The sequence below is a fragment of the Heterocephalus glaber genome, unplaced genomic scaffold, assembly GCF_053883595.1.
Source record: "Heterocephalus glaber isolate CG9 unplaced genomic scaffold, H.glaber_assembly_v1.0 deba00000818, whole genome shotgun sequence".
In the NCBI taxonomy this organism is placed as follows: Eukaryota; Metazoa; Chordata; class Mammalia; order Rodentia; family Bathyergidae; genus Heterocephalus; species Heterocephalus glaber.
Genome location: NW_028258164.1, coordinates 8,164,125 through 8,182,951, shown reverse-complemented (window position 1 = coordinate 8,182,951; position 18,827 = coordinate 8,164,125). Strand labels below are relative to the sequence as shown.

Genomic DNA, 18,827 nt, shown 5'->3' with positions numbered 1-18,827 from the left:
CCTTTAACTAATATGTAGTGACCTTTTTGTCTATTCTGATCAGTTCTAGCTTGAAATTCACTTTGTCTGTAATTAGGGTAGCTACTCCTGATTTTTTTGAGTTCCTGTTGTATGGAATATTTTTTTCTATCCTTTGATTTTTAATCTGAGTATCTTTTTAAATTAAATGTGTTTCGTGTATGCTGCATATTGTTAGTTTCTTTCTTAATCCATTCTGCCAATTTGTGTCTTTTGCTTGGAAAATAGACTATTCACATTGAGTTATTTCTGAAAAGTACTGACTTATTCCTGTCATTGGATTATTTTACTATTTCTGATTTCCTCATTTCTCTCCCTTTTTCTTAGCTGCTCATTCCACCAGCTGTGTTGATTCTTTTTGACTTATTGGCATTGTTGGCTTCATTGTCTCTTTCTAGGATATCCTTGAGAGATTTTTGCAATGCTGGTTTGGTGGTCATGAATTTCTTGAGCTGCTCCTTGTCACAGAAATACCTTATTTCTGCATCAGTTTTTTTGGGTTTTTTTTTTTTTTTGATACTGGGGATCGAACTCAGGACCTTGCACTTGCGAGGCAGGCGCAGTGCCACTGAGCTAAACCCCTGGCCCTCTCCGTCAGTTTTGTTTTTTTTTTTGGTACCAGGGATCGAACTTGGGACCTTGCACTTGTGAGGCAGGTGCTGGAACCACTGAGCTAAATCCCTGGGCCTCCGTCAGTTTCAAAGGAAAGTTTTGCAGGATTCATAAGTTGGGGCTAGAAGTTGTTATCTTTTAGGGCTTGAAACATTTCACTTGAAGCTGTCAGGCCTTTAAACATTATATAGAGAAGCCTGCTGTGATTCTTTTTTTGTTTGTTTGTTTTTTGGTACCCGGGATTGAACTGAAGCCTGCTGTGATTCTAATAGGTTTACCTTTGTATGTTTTTTTTGCCTTTCTCTAACAGCTTTTAAGATTTTGTCCCTGTGATGGACTTCCAAAATTGTTACTATGATATGGTATGGAGAGGTTGTCTTTAGTCATGACCATTTGGTGTTTTATGTGCCTCTCTTTTCTGTATGTTTATTTCTTTCCTCATAAAGTAATACCTTGGTTCATGAATGCTTCTGTTCATGAATAATTTGGTTCATGAATGCTTCTGTTCATGAACAATTTGGTTCATGAACAGAAGCACTTGGTAAAATTTTGCTTCTTTTCCTAGCTCCTCATTCATTGATGAACACAGCTGCAGCTGTCTTCCCTGCATAAACACGAATGTGCCCATATTCCCCCAAATTGTGAAATGAGTTAAGTTCACGAACAGAAGTATCACTGTATTTGGGATTTTTTTTGTCGTTATTTCTGTGAACAGTTGTTTTATGCCATTTTTGTTGTCTTCTGATTTTTCACTTATTCCAGTTATTCTTAGATTAGTCTTTTTGTATCATCTATTAGTTGTTGGATCCATTTTTCATTTTCTCTTGTTGTTTTTAAGATGTCTTTGAGTAGCTGATCTTTGAAGGCATTATTGTCTTCTAGTTCTGAAATTCTGTTCTTACATTGATTTGTCCTTATGCCCATACTTTCTACATGATTTTTGGTCTCTTGGATTTCTGATTGAAACCTTTTCATGGACTCTAATTTTTTGGTAAACTGGTCATTCATGTTTTGTGCCATTTTGTTTAGCCCACCTAGCTTTCTATTAGTGTCTTCTGAGAGTTGCTAGTTAGCCCAGCAACCAGGTTCTCTGGGAGTGTACCCTAGTGTTGCAAAATCAGTCTTGGGCAAGAGGCATGATAATAGCCAATGACTGCCTCCTCCCCCTCCTCCTCTGCCTCCTCCTCCGCCTCCTCCTCCTCCTCCTTCTTCTTCCCCTTTCCCCCTTCCTTCTCCTCTTCTTCCTCCTCCTTTTCCTCCTCCTTTTATTTATTTTTTTTTTTAATTTTTGAGACAGAGTCTTGCTATGCAGTTCAGGCTGGCCTTGAACTCTGGCAATCCTTCTGTCTCAGCCTCCTGAGCACTGGAATTATTGGCATATGCCACCTCACCCACCTTCTGAGTCTCTTCTTGTTCCATATGCATTTTAGGATTGTTTTCTCTATTTCTGTGAAGAATGCTACTGGTATTTTAAAAAAGAGACATCCAAAGAATTTATTAGAGGTAGATAATAGGACACAGTCAAGAGCAGAGTGTGGGTGCTCAGAGAAATGAAGTGCCACTGTTGATCTTTTTTGTCAGGGTTGTGTTGAATCTGTTTAACAGTTTTGGGAGTACAATCACTTTGACAATCCGGGGAGGGGGATATGTTTCTATTTTCTGATGCCCTCTTCAATCTCCTTTTTTTTTTTTTGTAGAGGGATTTCATTTCCCTGGCTAGGTTAATTCCTAGGTATTTAATTTTTATTGATGTTACTGTGAATAGTATTGTTTTAATAATTTCCTTCTCGTCAAGTTCATTACTGGAGTATGCAAATAGTATTGATTCTTGAGCATGTTGATTTTGTATCCTGCTACATTGCTGAAATAGTTTATTAATTTTGAGTTTTTTCATGAAATTGAATCATCTATGTAGAGTACCATGTAATCTGCAAATAATGATAATTTGAGTTCTTCATTTTCTATATGTGCCCCCTTTTTTTTTTCTTTTCCCTGATTACTCTGGTTAATGTTTCAAGTATTATGATGAATAGAAGTAGAGATATTGGGCATACTTGACTTGTTCCCAATTTTAGAGGGAATATTTTCATTATTTCCCTATTTAATATGATATTGGGCATTGGTTTTTCATAAAAAGCTTTTATCAAATTGAAGTATCATCCTTTTATATCTATTTTCTTCAGGTTTTTAAAAATTATCAGAGCGTGTTGGATTTTTTAAAACAATTCTTTTATTGGTACATTTTAGGTATACAATACGTTTACATTTATCATTGAGTGCTTCTACCTGTACATGATGCATCTTGGTTCTTATTTTTTTCCCCATTACTTGTGTGTCCTGGACCCCTCCACCCTTCCCTATTTACATAGATTTCATTTCCATTTTTTTTCTTTTCTCATAATTTTTCCTTTCCCTTCTTCCCTTTCCCCTTCCCCTCCCACCACCCCTGAACCTTTGGACCTTTTCCTATTTCAAATTATAAATTATTCATTTTAATTCTTATTTATACTTCCAGTTTCTCACACTAGAGAAACTATTTGGTATTTATGCATGTGTGTTGGATTTTGATACAGCCTTTTCTTTATTTACTGATATGATAATGTGGTTTTTGTCCTTGTGTCTGTGCATGTAGTGTATTACATTTATTCATTTATGTATATTAAAGCATCCTTGCTACTCTGTGATGAAACTTACTTGGTCATTATGTATAATCTTTTTGATGATGTAATGCATCGTTTTTGGTAATATCTTGTTGAGGATTTTTGCATCTGTGTCCTTTATGGTTGGCCTTTATTTTTCTTTTTTAATTTTGGTTTTGGGATCAGAGTGATGCTGGCTTCCATAAATGATGTTGGAAGCATTCTACCCTTTTAAATTTCTTTTCTTTTCTTTTTTTTGGTACCGGGGATTGAACTTGGGATCTTGTGCTTGTGAGGCAGGTGGTGGAACCACTGAGCTAAATCCCAGCCCCCCATCCTTTTAAATTTCATTGAAGAGTTTGAGATGTATTGCTAGTATAAACTCCTTAAAGATTTTGTAGAATTTTGCAGGTTTTGGACTTATGCTATTAGGTAGGTTTTAAAAAATAACAGTCTCTTTTTCATTGCCTGTTATTGGATTGTTCAGCATTTTTGTGTCTTATTGGGGTAGCTTTGGTAATTTGTAGGAGTTTATTAATCTGTTCATTTATTCAAGATTTAAAAATTTGTTGAAATATAATTTTTCATAACAATTGCTAATTATCTTCTGGATTTTCAGTGTTGTCTATTGTGATTTTGCCTTTTTAATTTCAAATTGCATTGATGTGAGTCTCTTCTCTCCTTCATAAGTTTGGCTAAGGGATTATCCATTTTGTTTGTTCTTTCAAAGAACCAGAAATCTGTTGATTCTTTTTATTATTATTTTTAAGTCTCATTTCATTGATTTTTGCTCAGATCTTTATGATTTCCTTCCTTAATTTCATTTTAGGCTTGGGTTGTTGTTGTTTCTCAAGTATCTGAAGTTGCTCATTAGGTTATTTATTTGAGCTAGCTATGTTTTCCCGATGTGAGCATTGATTGCAATGATCTTTCCTCTTAGGACTGCTTTCATTGTGTCCCATACCATTCCAGTGCATTTTCTTTAACTTTCAGAAACTGATTAGGTTTTTCTTTGATTTCTTTTATAACACATTGGGTGTTCACGTGTATATTATTAAGTTTCCAATTGGTTCTATATTTTCTGTGGTTTCTTTTATAGTTGACTTCTATTTTCATAGCACAATGATCTGATAGTACACATAGGCTGATTTTGATTCATTTATATTTATTTAGGTGGGGTTTTTTAAGTAGTATGTGATCTATTTGGAGAAAGTACTGTGTGCTGCAGAAAAGAATGTATATTCTATTAAGCTAATATGTTAAGTAGTGTGGTTCAGCTCTGATATTTCTTCCTTCCTTCCTTTCTTTTTTTTTTTGTTTTGTACCAGGGCTCGAACTCAGGACCTTGTGCTTGCAAGGCAGGTGGTGGAACCACTGAGCTAAATCCCTGGCCCAGCTCTGATATTTCTTTATTGATTTTTTTTTAGTTGATCTATCTCTTTGTGAAGTGGAGTATTAAAATCCCCACTAAATTGTGTTAGTATTCTTTTATCTTTTATGTTTAGCAGTATTTGTTTTATGAAGATAGGTGTTCCAGTATTTGGTACCTAAATACTTATTAGCATTATCTCTTCTTGTTGGATTGTTCCCTTAACTAGTGTGTGGTGACCTTCTTTGTGTCTTTTTTAAAAACAAAACACTACAATATTTTTAATGAAGATAAAAAAATCATCAAAGAAATATTACAAAGAAAAGAAAAAACAAGGTTAAAATTATACAATTTTGATACTTTAGGAGACATAATTAAAATTTTTCGTAAATTTAGCTAAACAACTGTACAATAATATTTAAATAAGTTCATTTGTTTAATACAAAGAAATACCCTAACACAGTAGAGTCTCATAATACTTTGGTAAACACCAATTTGATGCTTTGGGATTTTAATGCATGGTTAATAAATTTTCCAATTCAGGCAAGTTTAGAAATGTCTTCATATTGAATTCCTTCAATTCTGTGTCCTTTTAAAGGGCCAGTTCGAATGACTATAGTAGCTGAAAAAGTCTTTTCATTGATGGATTCTAGGGTACCTTCATTTCCTCTGTAACCTCCATTTAAAACTATAATTCTTTTTCCTGGTTCTGGAATTACTGTCTCTAAATGAGTCTGGTCAAGTTTCAGCTTGTCTCCAGAATCAATCATCTTTATAACATCTGTGTATTCGTCAATTACTTCCTTAACAATACCAATGATACCCTCTTATGGTATTTCTCTCCGAGTTTTTTGGTTATAATTTTCACAATGATTTCAGGTTGTAGCCAATAGTCCGTTCGAGAAGTTCTTTTCTTTTCCTCTTCAGTCTCCATGATTTCATCAAGGGCAGATTTCTTTTTCTTCTTTTCTTTTTTTTTCTTAAGTTCTTTTATTGGTACATTTTAGGTATACAATTCGTTTACATTTATCATTAGGTGTTTGTACCTGTACATGATGTATCTTGGTTCTTATTTTTTCCCCATTACCTGTGCACCCTTCACCCCCTCCACCCTTCCCTATTTACACAGACATCATTTCCATTTTTTTTTCTTTTCTCATAGTTTTTGCTTTTCCTCCTTTCCTTTCCCTTCCCCTTCCCCTTCCTTCACCCCTTCATCTTTGGACCTTTTTTCCTATTTCAAATTATCAATTATTTATTTTAATCATTTTAACCCTTGTTTACACTATCAGTTTCTCACACTAGAGAAACTATTCGGTATTTACACGTGTTTCCTATTTATTTCACTTAAGAGTATGGCCTCAATATGCATCCATTTAGCTATAAATGACTCTAGTTTCTCATTCTTTATGGCTGAGTAGTACTCCATTTTATAAAAAAAACACATCTTCTTTATCCAGTTTTCAGTTGATGGGCACTTGGGCTGCTTCCAAGCTTTAGCTACTACAAACTGTGCTGCTATGAACATGGGTGTACATATATCACTGTGGTATGATTCTTTTAATTCTTTTGGGAAGATACCCAGCAGGGGAATAGCTGGGTCAAATGGGACTTCTAGTCCTAGTTCTTTGAGGTATCTCCATACTGATTTCCACAGTGGTGGCACCAGTCTACACTCCCACCAGCAGTGGAGCAGTGTTCCTCTTTCTCCACAGATCTGCCAGCATTTGTTACTGGTTGATTTCCTGATAGCAGCCATTCTTTCTGGGATGAGGTGGAATCTCATGTTGTTTTCATTTGCATCTCTCCAATGACCAGTGATTGTTAGTGGTCTCTCTAGAGGGAGACCTAGAACCCTGGAAAGCACTGACTTTTAAAAAAAGATATATACATATATCACTGTGGTATGATTCTTTTAATTCTTTTGGGAAGATACCCAGCAGGGGAATAGCTGGGTCAAATGGGACTTCTAGTCCTAGTTCTTTGAAGTATCTCCATACTGATTTCCACAGTGGCTGCACCAGTCTACACTCCCACCAGCAATGGGGAAGGGTCCCTTTCTCCCCACACCCCTGCCAGAATTTGTTATAATGATAAAAACCCTACAGAAAATTGGAATAGAAGGTCTTAACCTCAACCTGATTAAGGCTATCTATGAAAAGCCAGCAGTCAACATCATACTAAATGGTCAAAAACTGAAAACTTTCACACTAAAATCAGGAACAAGACAAGGATGCTCACTATCACCACTGCTGTTCAACATAGTTCTGGAAACATTAGCCACTAGAAAAGAGAAAGAAATAAAAGGAATAAAGATAGGAAAGGAAGAAGTTAAACTGTCATTATTTGCTCATGATATGATACTTTACATAGAAGAGCCAAAAACCTCCACTAAAAGACTTCTAGACTTAATTGACAGATTCAGTAGAGTAGCCAGATACAAGATCAACACTCAAAAAACAATAGCCTTCTTGTATACAAATAACAGACTCACTGAGAGAGAAATTAGGGAAACAATTCTTTTTACAATAGCATCCAAAAAATGAAATATCTAGGAATCAATCTAACAAAGGAAGCAAAAGACCTCTACACTGAAAACTACGGCACTCTGCAAAAAGAGATTGAAGAGGATACAAGAAAATGGAAAGATATCCCTTGTTCCTGGGTAGGAAGAACCAATATAGTGAAAATGGCCATACTTCCAAAACTACTATATAGATTCAATGCAATGCCAGTTGAAATTCCAACAATATACTTCACAGAACTAGAGAAAACAATCCAAAAATTCATTTGGAACCAGAAGAGACCTAGAATAGCTAAAGCAATTCTAAGCAACAGAGACATGGCTGGGGGTATCACAATCCCCAACTTGAAACTATACTACAAAGCTACTGTGATAAAAACAGCATGGTACTGGCAAAGAAACAGACCCAAAGATCAGTGGAATAGATTAGAAGATGCAGAAACAACTCCAGACATACTCAGCCACCTCATCTTTGACAAAGGAGCCAACTACCCTCATTGGAGGAAAGATAGCCTATTTAATAAATGGTGTTGGAAAAACTGGATTTCAACCTGCCAAAGATTGAAACTAGACCCATACCTATCACCATGCAGTAAACTAAGATCGAAGTGGATTAAAGATATAAATATTAGGGCAGAAACACCAAACTTGCTGGGAGATAAGTTAGGTAGAACTCTTGAAGACACTGACATAGGAAAAGACTTCAAGAACAAAACCTCAGTAGCATGGGAACTTGCACAAAGAATCAATGACTGGGATCTCATCTTATTAAAAAGATTCTGCACTGCAAAAGAAATGAGGAACAGAGCTAACAGACAGCCTACAATATGGGAAAAATTTTTTAGCAGCTGTACCTCAGACAAAGGACTACTATCTAGAATATATAAAGAATTGAAAAAAATCAGACCCCCCCCCCCAAATTCAAAGACCCAATTCAAAAATGGGCATCTGAAATGAACAGACATTTCTCAGACAAAGAAGTAAAAGCAGCAAACACATATATGAAAAAATGTTCAACATGACTGGTCATTTGAGAGATGCAGATGAAAACAACACTGAGATTCCACCTCACCCCAGAAAGAATGACTGCTATCAAGAAATCTTCTTTTCTTTAGACAGAGTTGAGCTCTGGGGTGATTCTTTTCATTTCACTGAGGCTGTACTCCTGAGTGCCTTCAGTGCACTTGGCCCCAAAGAACTTGATTTGGAAGATATTGCTCCTGCTCAACTACATGCACCTTTATTCAGATTAAATGTAATGTTCTCTTCATCATTTTCTCTGCTTAATTCTGTAAAGACAGGGGCCTCCTACTCCTTCCCTTTCATACCTCTTCACACTTGTTCTTCAATACATTTGGCAGTTTTTTCTTCATCATCAAAGTCCTGCTTCTTCTTTAGTTCCAGTTGCTGGCGAATAGTTTCTTGGTCCCTGTCTATGTACTGAATATACCAGCCTTTTGGTGTCTCATTCACTTTGCACAAGCCTTCTCTGCCCAACCACTTAGTAAAGTCAGTCAGTGTTTCCCACTGAGTAGCATTCATATGGATGTGCTCTCGGTGGTTGATGTACTCATTGTGGACAATGTTGTTATGGACTCACTTGGTGCCAAAGCATCTCCTGAGAAGTTCTAGAGAGTCATTGTGGAATTCCTCTGAAAAATAATCCATAAAGTGCTGAGGATTTTCTGAAGCCAACAATAGTTGTCTCTGATGAGATTCTGACATACAATGACACTTAAAACCATTCTCATTCTGGCATTGCTTCTGATGCATCTGGCAATACCAGTGCACCTTCTGAAGCCCTTTGGATTTAATCCTATTAGCGATGGCCTTGGGGGTAAGAAAATCTGACTTCCCCATCTCAACTACTGAGGTGACCATTTTTTGGGGAAGGGAAGCCCCCCTTCTTTGTGTCTTCTGATCAGTTTTAGCTTTAATTTTACATTGTCTGAGATTAAAATTGGCACTCCTTACTTTTGTGGTTCAGGTGGATGAAATATTGTTTCTAGTCTTTGATTGGAAATCTTTAGTTGAATATCTTTTTGGATTAGATGAGTTTCTTGAATGCAATAGACTGTTTGATTGTTTTTTTGTCCACAGTGCCAATCTATGTCTTTTTATAGGAGAGTTGAGGCCTTTAACATTGAGAGTTATTATTAACAGGTATTGATTATTTGCTATAGTTATGCTCTTTCTCTTTCCATGAATCCTTTGTGGGTTTTTCTTTTTTACCATTTTTTCCCCATTGATCTTGCTTGTTATTTTCCTTTCATCTGAGTTTTTGACTTTATTGATTTTGTTGTTTTCTAGTTAGGATATTCTTGAGTATTTTCAGGAGTGCTGTTTTAGTAGTCATAAATCTCTTGAGTTGGTCTTTTCCATGAAATGTCCATAACTCCATTTATTTTGCTCGGTATGTTAATCTAGGTTGTAAGTTGTTTATTTTTAGAGTTTGAATGATTTTTTGGCCTTTGAGATTTGTATTGAGAAGTTTGCTGTAATTCTAATGGGTTTTCCCTATATATGATTTTTTGGGGGAGGGTTCTCTGACTGCTTTTAAAATCTTGGCTTTTTTGTTGGACATCTGTTATTTTAATTATTAAACATCTTGGAGAAGTGTTTTTCTTTGCAGTTGGTGTTTTGGAACTATTTATTCATATATTGAGTTCTTTTCTCACATTTGGGGAATTTTCTATTATAATTCTGTAAACAAATTAATTATTCTGTCTGTGTTACCTTCTAGTTTTTCTCTAACTCCAATGAGCTTTATGTTTGCCTTCTTAGTGTTGTCTAATAGCTTTTGGATGATTTTTTTCTTGTTCTCTTATATTTTTTAAGGTTTCTCTGATTAATTTATAATTTCGATTTTGTCTTGAATTTCAGACATTCTGTCTTATGTTGGTCACATTTAGAAATTATGAATTCTTTTTTTTAATTAATAAATTTTATTTTATCCCATTCCCCACTAAAGGCCCCTCCCCTCCCTATGTATAAAAGCTTTGTTTCTATTTTTCTTCTATTTTCACTTTTTTTCTTGTTGCTTCCTTCCTTTCTCCCTCCCTCTTCCCTTGCTTCCCTTCCTATTTGAACACTTTCTTCTCATTTCCCAACATTCATTACACATCTCAGTCCTTATCTCCACACTCAGTTTCTCAAACCAGAGAAACAATGTGGTATTAGCTTGGTTCAGTTCTAGAATTTTGTTGTTGACTTTTTGTCTAGATGATCTCTCTATTTGTGATAGTGGGGTATTGAAGGTCCCACCCCACAACTGTATTAGTGCTTATTTGGTTTTTCATGCCCATTAATATTTGTTTTGTATAGTTGGGGGCATTTGTATTTGGTGCATATATATTTATTTTGTCATCTCTTCCTCTTGGATTGTTCCTTTCACAAGGATGTTGTGACCATCTTTGTCTCTCTTAATTAGTTTTGGTTTGAAATCTACTTTGTCTGTAAATAAGATTGCTACCTCTGCTTTTTTCTGGGTTCCTGTGGTGTGGAGAACTGTTTTCTATTCTTTTACTTGCAGTCTATGAATTTCTTTTTGAGTTAGGTGTGTTTCTTGTATAAAGCATATTGTTGGATTTTGCTTCTTAATCCATTCTGCCAGTCTATTTCTTTTGATTAGTGAATTGAGGCCATTAACATTGATGGTTATAATTGATAGATATTGATTTATCCTTGTCATGATATTTTACTTTTGTTGGTTCTTTTATTTTTTCCCCTTTCCCTTTAGTGTCTTACCTTGCCTGGTGGCTTCCCTCTGTTGGGCCTCATGGACTTGTGACCTTCATTGCTTTTTTCTAGGATATTGTTTAGAATTGCTTGTAGTGCTGGTTTGGTGTTCATGAAATTTCTCAAGAGTTCTTTGTCGTGGAAGTATCTAATTTCCCCATCGATTTTGAAAGATAATTTTGCAGGATACAACAGTCTAGGTTGGAAGTTATTTTTTTTTAAGGCTTGAAATACTTCACTCCAGGCTCTCCCTGACTTGAGGATTTGTGTTGAGAAGTCTGCTGTGATTCGGATGGGCTTTCCTTTGTAGGTGATTTGTTTCTTTTCTCTAACTGCTTGTAGGATTTTGTTTTTCTGTTGGGTTTCTGGGATCTTGGCTATTATATGTCTAGATGTAGATTTTTTTGATCATGGCTAGTTAGAGTTCTATATGCCTCACTTATCTGTATGTCCAATTCTCTACCTCTGTCTGGGAAGTTTTCCACTATTACTTCTGTGAAGAGCTTTTTTTTTATGTCAATTGTGTTTTCTCTTGTTTTTTCATGGACTCCTGTCAGTCTTATGTTATTCTTCTTTGCATCATCTAGCAGTTGTTGGATTGATTTCTCGTGGTCCCTTACTATTTTTAAGAAATCTCTATTTTCATGGTCTCTAACTGTGATCCTGTCTTCTATATCTGATATTCTATCTTCAGATTCCCTTAATCTGATATGGATACTTTCAATGGAGTTTTTAATCTCCTGAATATCTGTTTGAATCTGTTTTATGGATTTCATTTCTTTCTTATGTTGGGCGATCGTGGTTTCCATTTCTTTCTTATGCTGGGCATTCATGGTTTCCAGCATGTTTCTGAGCTCATCTATTTTTTTTATCTGTTACTGTTCTAGATCCTCTAATCATGTCTTTCACTCTGCTCACCATCTCTGTGGATATCTGGGAGATTATTTCTGCTTTGAATTTTTCTAGAGCCTCATTTATCTGTTTTGTTACTTCCTGTGCTATCAGTTCAAGGTGTCCAGGTGGTTGATTATCAGACTTTTGCACCTCATTTCCCCCAGAAATTGCCTTTTGTGTGGTGGAAGTCTGGGTTTGTGACTTGCTTAAATGCCTTCTTATTTTTCTTTTTGGTACTGTCCCTGGTTTAGTTCCTGTGTTGATATTATGAAGTTGTTTATTGTACGTATCTTTGTTGATCTGTTTAAAACCCTTATGGAATGATTGCTTCTTAGAGGTGTCTATCAGATATAGCTGTTCTTTAGGTTTTGAATGTATAATGAGGCTATCTCATTTTCATTATACCAGGAAGGAAAACTGTTTAGATCAATCACAACACCTTAGCCCAAGTCATACAATCAGCAACACCATAGCATCAAATACCTCTTAAAGAATGACAATTTGTGGTGGTTATTAACCTATCACCTTTAGCTGTGTGACTTAAATCAAGATCAAGGACCAACCCAACATATAGTGAATAAACTCTTCAATATAACAACTTTACCCTTTGGGATGGGGAGTTAGAAGGAGTTGAGGAGGGAGAGATAGATGGGAAGAAGGATAAGGGAAGGTTAGCAGTGTGGTCAGAGGACACAGGTGAGAAGGAAAAAGAGAATAATAGGAAAATAAAGAAGAACTCTGAATGAGGACCAAAATAGGGACAGAAAGGGAAAATGAACAATGTGGGAGAGCAAGAGAGTGAGTGTAAGAGAGAGAGAGAAAGGAAAGAGGAAAGAAAGAAGAAAAGAAAAGAGAAAAAAGGAGAGAAAAACAAATATTTGCAAAGAGTAGGGAAAAAATTAAAGATAAGAGGAGCAAAAGGAAAGAAAAGAGAAAAAAACCAAAATAATAAAACTAATTTTGGGAATAAAAAATAACCATGAAGATGAAGGGCCTCTTTCAGAGTATGTCTCTGCTGTCACAATAGACAACGTGCGTTGCAGTGTGCAGATATAAGTCAATGAGTCTCAGCAAGCTAGTCGCAGACCCATGAGATTCAGGCAGATTTCTGGCTGCAAGTCCCACGTTGAGCTCCCTGTCCTCCCATAGGGTTGAACTCTGCAGAGTTGTATTGCAGGTTCCAGCTGCCCTTCCCCTGAAGATAGTCCCGGTCCTGATGGGAGGTGAAGATGATTCCAACTTACCCAGTTCAGTGGTCTGGTGGTCTGGTATCCTCTGCGTCTTTGTAGTGTGGAACCAGGTGACTGTACAGAGGAGCAGGTGTGTGTGTGGGGTGTCCAGTGGATTGCTGCCGAGGCACGGGCTGATTCGGCGCATTCTGCGGAACTGGTGATGTTGCTACAGCGTCTGCAGACCTGCCTGTCTGTAGCGGGCCGATTCGGCGCGTTCCATGCAACTGACAACGTTGCTATGGCGTCTCAAAATTCACCTATTGATATCCAGTCATCCAGTGTTAATCAATTCATAAAATTAAACAGGACATTCATCAGGACAGGACATATTGATTATGCTTCACGAATATCTTAAATTTTATTCTAAAAGAAATAAAACATTGATCTGACAGTTCCTTCTTCCTTGACTTTATCTGTAGGAGACAGTGTCTCACATTTCAGAGAAGGAAGACTCCAGGTACCAAAGCTACTGAGGCTGAGTATATGTTACCGAAGTGCAGAGGCAAAATAAGCATTGAGCGCAGTGTGGTGTGACCAGGTAAGTAACTTCTGGTAGTAACTTCATGAAAGCTCACTATGTGGAAAAATCATAGTTGTGGCTTTAAAAATGTGCTTATCTAAAGTAAAATATAAATCTTTAATAAAGCAAAAGTAAATTGAAAAGATGAAAGATAAAGAAGGGTTTTGATAGTTCCTGTTGATGTTGGATATTCTTGTCCTAAATAAGGAATTAATGACTTCCAGTGTTATTTACTCTATATGAGAACAGAAGCTATATAGAATAATAAACACTATATGGAAATCTTTGTGGCCATCTGCAGTAATTGTCCCTGATGATGTCCATATGCAAATCCTTGGAAGGTATGAGTATGTTATTTATGGAACTTTGGGCTTTGCAGATGGAATTAAGAGTATAAAACTTGAGGTGGCAACATTATTCTGTATTATCCAGTGGATTTCATTTTAATCACACAAATTTTTAAGTGGAGAACCTTCTCAGAAAGATGAGGGAGACAGAGAGAAAAGACAGATGGCAGCATGAGGATTCAATGTCCTGGTTGATATTCTAGTTCTTTTTGTATTTGTGATTTGATATGGTTCTGAAATATAGGGGGCTGTGTGCCAGGGAACCGTGAATTCTGTAAAAAACCTAAATGAAAGTGGAGCTAGAGCCTCAAGAAAGAAAGGAAGCCATACTAATGCCTTAATCTTAATGCCATTTAAATTGTATTCAACTCTGATCCACAGAGCAGCAAAATAATAACTTTGTGTTATTTTAAGTCATTACCTTCTGAGAATTTACGACCACAATAAAAAACAAATTCACCATCTAAATCTCATAACTTAAGAAACCCCAAAGTAATCTCAGTAGGTATATCAGAGTGGACATGAAAATGTATCTAGTAGCAGATTGCATTAACTCAGAAATCTGTCACCTTTCAGAACACTATCATTTGCTCATAAATATTTTTACTCATTTGTTCATTTATTCAATTTACATTCCTTGAAAAGCAGATATGATATAGACATACAATAGTACCAAGTGAACTAAGCTATGTCTCTACTCTCAAGAACATGCTTCCTCAGCCATGCCTAGTGAAGGCCCTGAATATAGAATTCATTAGTCCTACTCTTTAGGATTTATCATGAACATTGCTTGAAGAATGGGCAATGAGGCTAGATGGACGGTTCTATCTCCAAGATTATATGTTCTTTTTTATTTTTTTTGGTACTGGAGATCAAACTCAGGATCTTGGGTACTACTAAGCTAAATCCCTGGCTCTTCCAAGATTATATTTTCTTTATTTTTTATTTTTACTTATTTATTTTTTAAATTCTTTCATTGGTACATTTTAGGTATACAACACATTTGCATTTCTCATTTGGAACTTGTAACTTTATGTGATGCATCTTGGTTATTATTTTTTCCCCATTCCTAGCCCTCCCTTCACCCCCTCCACCTTTATCTATTTAAAAAGACTTTGTTTCCATTTTTTCCATTTCTCATCATTTGTCCTTTCCCTTCTTTCCTTTCCCCTGCCCCTCCCACTACCCCTACCCCTTTGGACCTTTTCTTCCAATTTCACATTATCAATTATTCATTCTAATCATTGGTACATTTTCAGTATACAATATAATGACATTCATCATTGGAAATTTGCACCTTTACATAATCTCTCTTGGTTCTTATTTTTCACCCTTGCCCAGCCCTCCCTTCAACCCCTCCATCCCTCCCTATTTACAAAGACTTTGTTCCTATTTTTCCATTTTCTCATATTAATCCCATTCCCTTCTTTCCTTTCCCCTACCCCTCCCACATCCCCTTCCCCTTTGTCCCTTTTCTTCCTATTTCACATTATCTATTATACCTTTTAGTCCTTATTTACACTTTCAGTTTCTCACACCAGAGAAACTATTCAGTATTTACACATGTGAGTCCTATTTATTTCACTTAAGAGTATTGCCTCAATGTGCATCCACCTAGCTATAAATGTCTCTAATTTCTCATTTTTTATGGCTGAGTAGTACTCCATTTTATAAAAAAAACACATTTTCTTTATCCAGTCTCCAGTTGATGGGCATTTGGGCTGTTTCCAAGTTTTAGCTATTACAAACTGTGCTGCTATGAACATGGGTGCACATATATCACTGTGGTATGATTCTTTTAATTCTTTGGGGAAGATCCCCAGCAGTGGAATAGTGGGGTCAAATGGGACTTCCAGTCCTAGTTCTTTGAGGTATCTCCATACTGATTTCCACAGTGGTGGCACCAGTCTACACTCCCACCAGCAGTGGAGCAGGGTTCCTCTTTCCCCACAGCCCCACCAGCATTTGTTATTGGCTGATTTCATGATAGCAGCCATTCTTTCTGGAGTGAAGTGGAATCTCAGCATTGTTTTCATTTGTGTCTCTCAAATGACCAGTGATGTTGAACATTTTTTCATGTATTTATTTGCTATTTCTACTTTGTCTGAGAAATGTCTGTTCATTTCAGATGCCCATTTTTGGATTGAGTCTTTAAATTTGGGAGGTCTGATCTTTTTAAGTTCTTTATAGATTCGAGATAGTAGACCTTTGTCTGAGGAAGAGCAGGTGAAGATTTTTTCCCACATTGTGGATTGTCTCTTCACACTGCTGGTGGTTTCCCTTGCTGTGTAGAAGCTTTTTAATAAGAGGAGATCCCATTTGTTGATTGTTTGTGCTAGTTCACAGGCAACTGAGGTTTTGTTCATAAAATCTTTTCCTACACCGATGTCTTCAAGGGTTCTACCTAACCTCTGTTCCAACTGGTTCAGAGTTTCTATTTTAATATTTAGATTGTTAATCCATTTTGATTTTAGTTTAGTGCATGGTGAGAGATATAGGTCTAGTTTTAATCTTTGGCAAGTTGAAGCCCAATTTTTCCAGCACCATTTATTAAAGAGGCTATGTTTCCTCCAGTGAGGGTGTTTGGCTCCTTTGTTGAAGATGAGATGGCTGAGTGTGTCTGGCATTGTTTCTGCATCTTCTAATCTGTTCCACTGGTCCTCAAGTCTGTTTCTTTGCCAGTACCATGCTGTTTTTATCACAGTAGCTTTGTAGTATAGTTGCAGGTTGGTGATTGTCATACCTCTAACTGGTCTCTGAGAAGTGTGGGCATGAGATTCAGGAGGGGATAAGAAAATGCAAATGAGTCCATAGGGCTTCAATCCTGGTTGATAGTCCATTTGGGAGCAAGGTGGCCTTCATTATTAGCAGGACTCTGAGATATTTCCCACGTGGCCTTTTACTCTATGACTTGCTGAGATGGCAGGCCAACTACTTGGGTGTAGGCTCCAAGGCCAGGCCCCCTTGTCACAAGGTTGATCAGGCCCTGCTGTGCTTCCTTCTGACTTTGCGACCCTCAGTGATTGAAGGTACTCCTTCACTGCCACTTGCCTCCACTGTGAGATGGAAACAATTAAGCCTGGCTGTTAGATAAAAAGGAAATCTAAAGGGTAAATGTCCTTCTTTCTTTTTATTTTTCTTTTTTTAACTTGAGAATGCTCTGTAATTTAATGTCTCAGATTATTGTATGTATCAATTTTAATGTCTAGTTAGTGTTAATTCAGGGGTTTTATTCTGGAGTCTGTCAATTTAGAGGGACCTGTGGATAAATTCAGTAACTCTGTAAATCCAATGGAAATTTGCATCTTTGTTTTAATTGACATTTGGCATTCCTTTAGTGATGAAAGGCACTAATGCAACACAGTATTGGCACCATGTGTGATTTTATAACAAGGAAAAAGAAAATAGCTGTAGCACTTGACAGATTAAAATATCTCAAAAATCTTGCCTGCACTCACTACCCTGATTATGTGGGAGTTATCACAGTGACTGGGTTTGCATGGCTGAGGCCATCTGCCATCTGCCTATCCCAGAAGCTTGCTTTGATCCCTTGAAATTCTGCACTGAATAACCTTCAACCTCACAGGAAATCCCAGCATTCTCACCACTGGCTGCTACTCAAAGCACTTTGGAGAGCTCTGGTGTTTAGAAAAGCCTATCCTTGTATTGTTTACTTCTGTTTGCATTTGCAACAAAACATCACCATGAATCAGAATTTTCAGTGTTTGTATAATTGAAGTAAAAAATCAGAGTCTTGGACCGGGGATTTAGTTCAGCGGTTCTGCCGCCTGCCCCGCAAGCACGAGGTCCTCAATTTGATCCCCGGTACCAAAAAAAAAAAAGAAAATCAGAATCTTTAGGATGTCGAGCTTGTCAGATGCTAGGTGTGTCAGAGGCTAAGACAGTTTAATGTTCGACATTCTTCAAGTTGAGCTACAGCAGGCATCACGGATCATGTCTTCATAAAGTGAAATGTAACTTGTTTATATTTTAAATAGATTGCTTTTCTGGAGAATGCATCAATAAATGTATATTATTGTCTCACAAGTTTATTTTATTTAATTTTCTCATTGTTATTCAATGTGATTTTTTTTCTAAGTAATCTAGTGTACTTTATGCATTTAAAAGTAATTTTTCTGGTGTGTGGCATAGATTTTATGAGACAATAATATGGTTCATATCACAACAACATGTAGCCACTGTGGCTTACCACAATTTTCCTCATCCTTAACAGATTATACAAGCTTTATACTCAAATATGTAGTTATAAGTATAATCCATTCTGTTTTAATTCTAAGATAATGGAATATGAGCTTAACTCCTTATTGTATTAAAAATTCAGTTATAAAAGTATTATAATTGATAGAAAATGAAGTGGTAGAAATTTTAACTTATAAATAAATAGTGTCTTTCTAAAAATTTCAAAACACATGAATGTTTAAATTCTATGCAGTCATTTTTTATTGAAAGTTACAAATAAAAATCAGCAGACTAAAGCTAACCAAGTTTCCTTTTACACGAGTGCTTCGAACTCTGGACCTTGCGCTTTTGAGGAAGGTGGTGGAACCACTGAGCTAAATACCTGGCCCATACATGAGTTCTTTCTTATTTGCAAAATTATTCATCTGGTCCAAAGAGTTTCATATCTTTTACTTTTATTTTATTGTATTAGCATGATTCTTAGGTGTATAACTTTATTGATCAGAAAATCATATTGACATTTATTGATTTAAATATATTTCCTTACATCCATCCCTCTTTCAGGGGTGGAAATTGACCTTCATTATCTATCAACTCCAGAAACTAGTATGAAAATGATTTTATGCATACATTGTATATACATTTTCTTCATTGTCCTCTGTGGTTATGCTGTACAAAACATAAAATAAAAAAACTATGAATTAGCCTTCATAGAATCTATGAAGTATATTCTT

General features: G+C 36.3%; 1 long non-coding RNA gene and 1 pseudogene across 4 annotated transcripts in view; one reads left to right on the top strand and one right to left on the bottom strand.

Annotated features, from left to right (window-relative positions):
• LOC106010714 (uncharacterized) overlaps window positions 1-18,827 on the top strand; it is a 243,601-nt gene that overhangs the window by 80,670 nt on the left and 144,104 nt on the right. For all 4 annotated transcript variants that reach the window (XR_015449906.1, XR_002388085.2, XR_015449904.1 and 1 more), the window contains exon 3: window positions 13,446-13,564. This is a non-coding gene — a long non-coding RNA (uncharacterized LOC106010714). The remainder of the gene's footprint in view (window positions 1-13,445; window positions 13,565-18,827) is intronic.
• Window positions 5,166-9,034, bottom strand: LOC101706697 (DNA/RNA-binding protein KIN17-like; annotated as a pseudogene).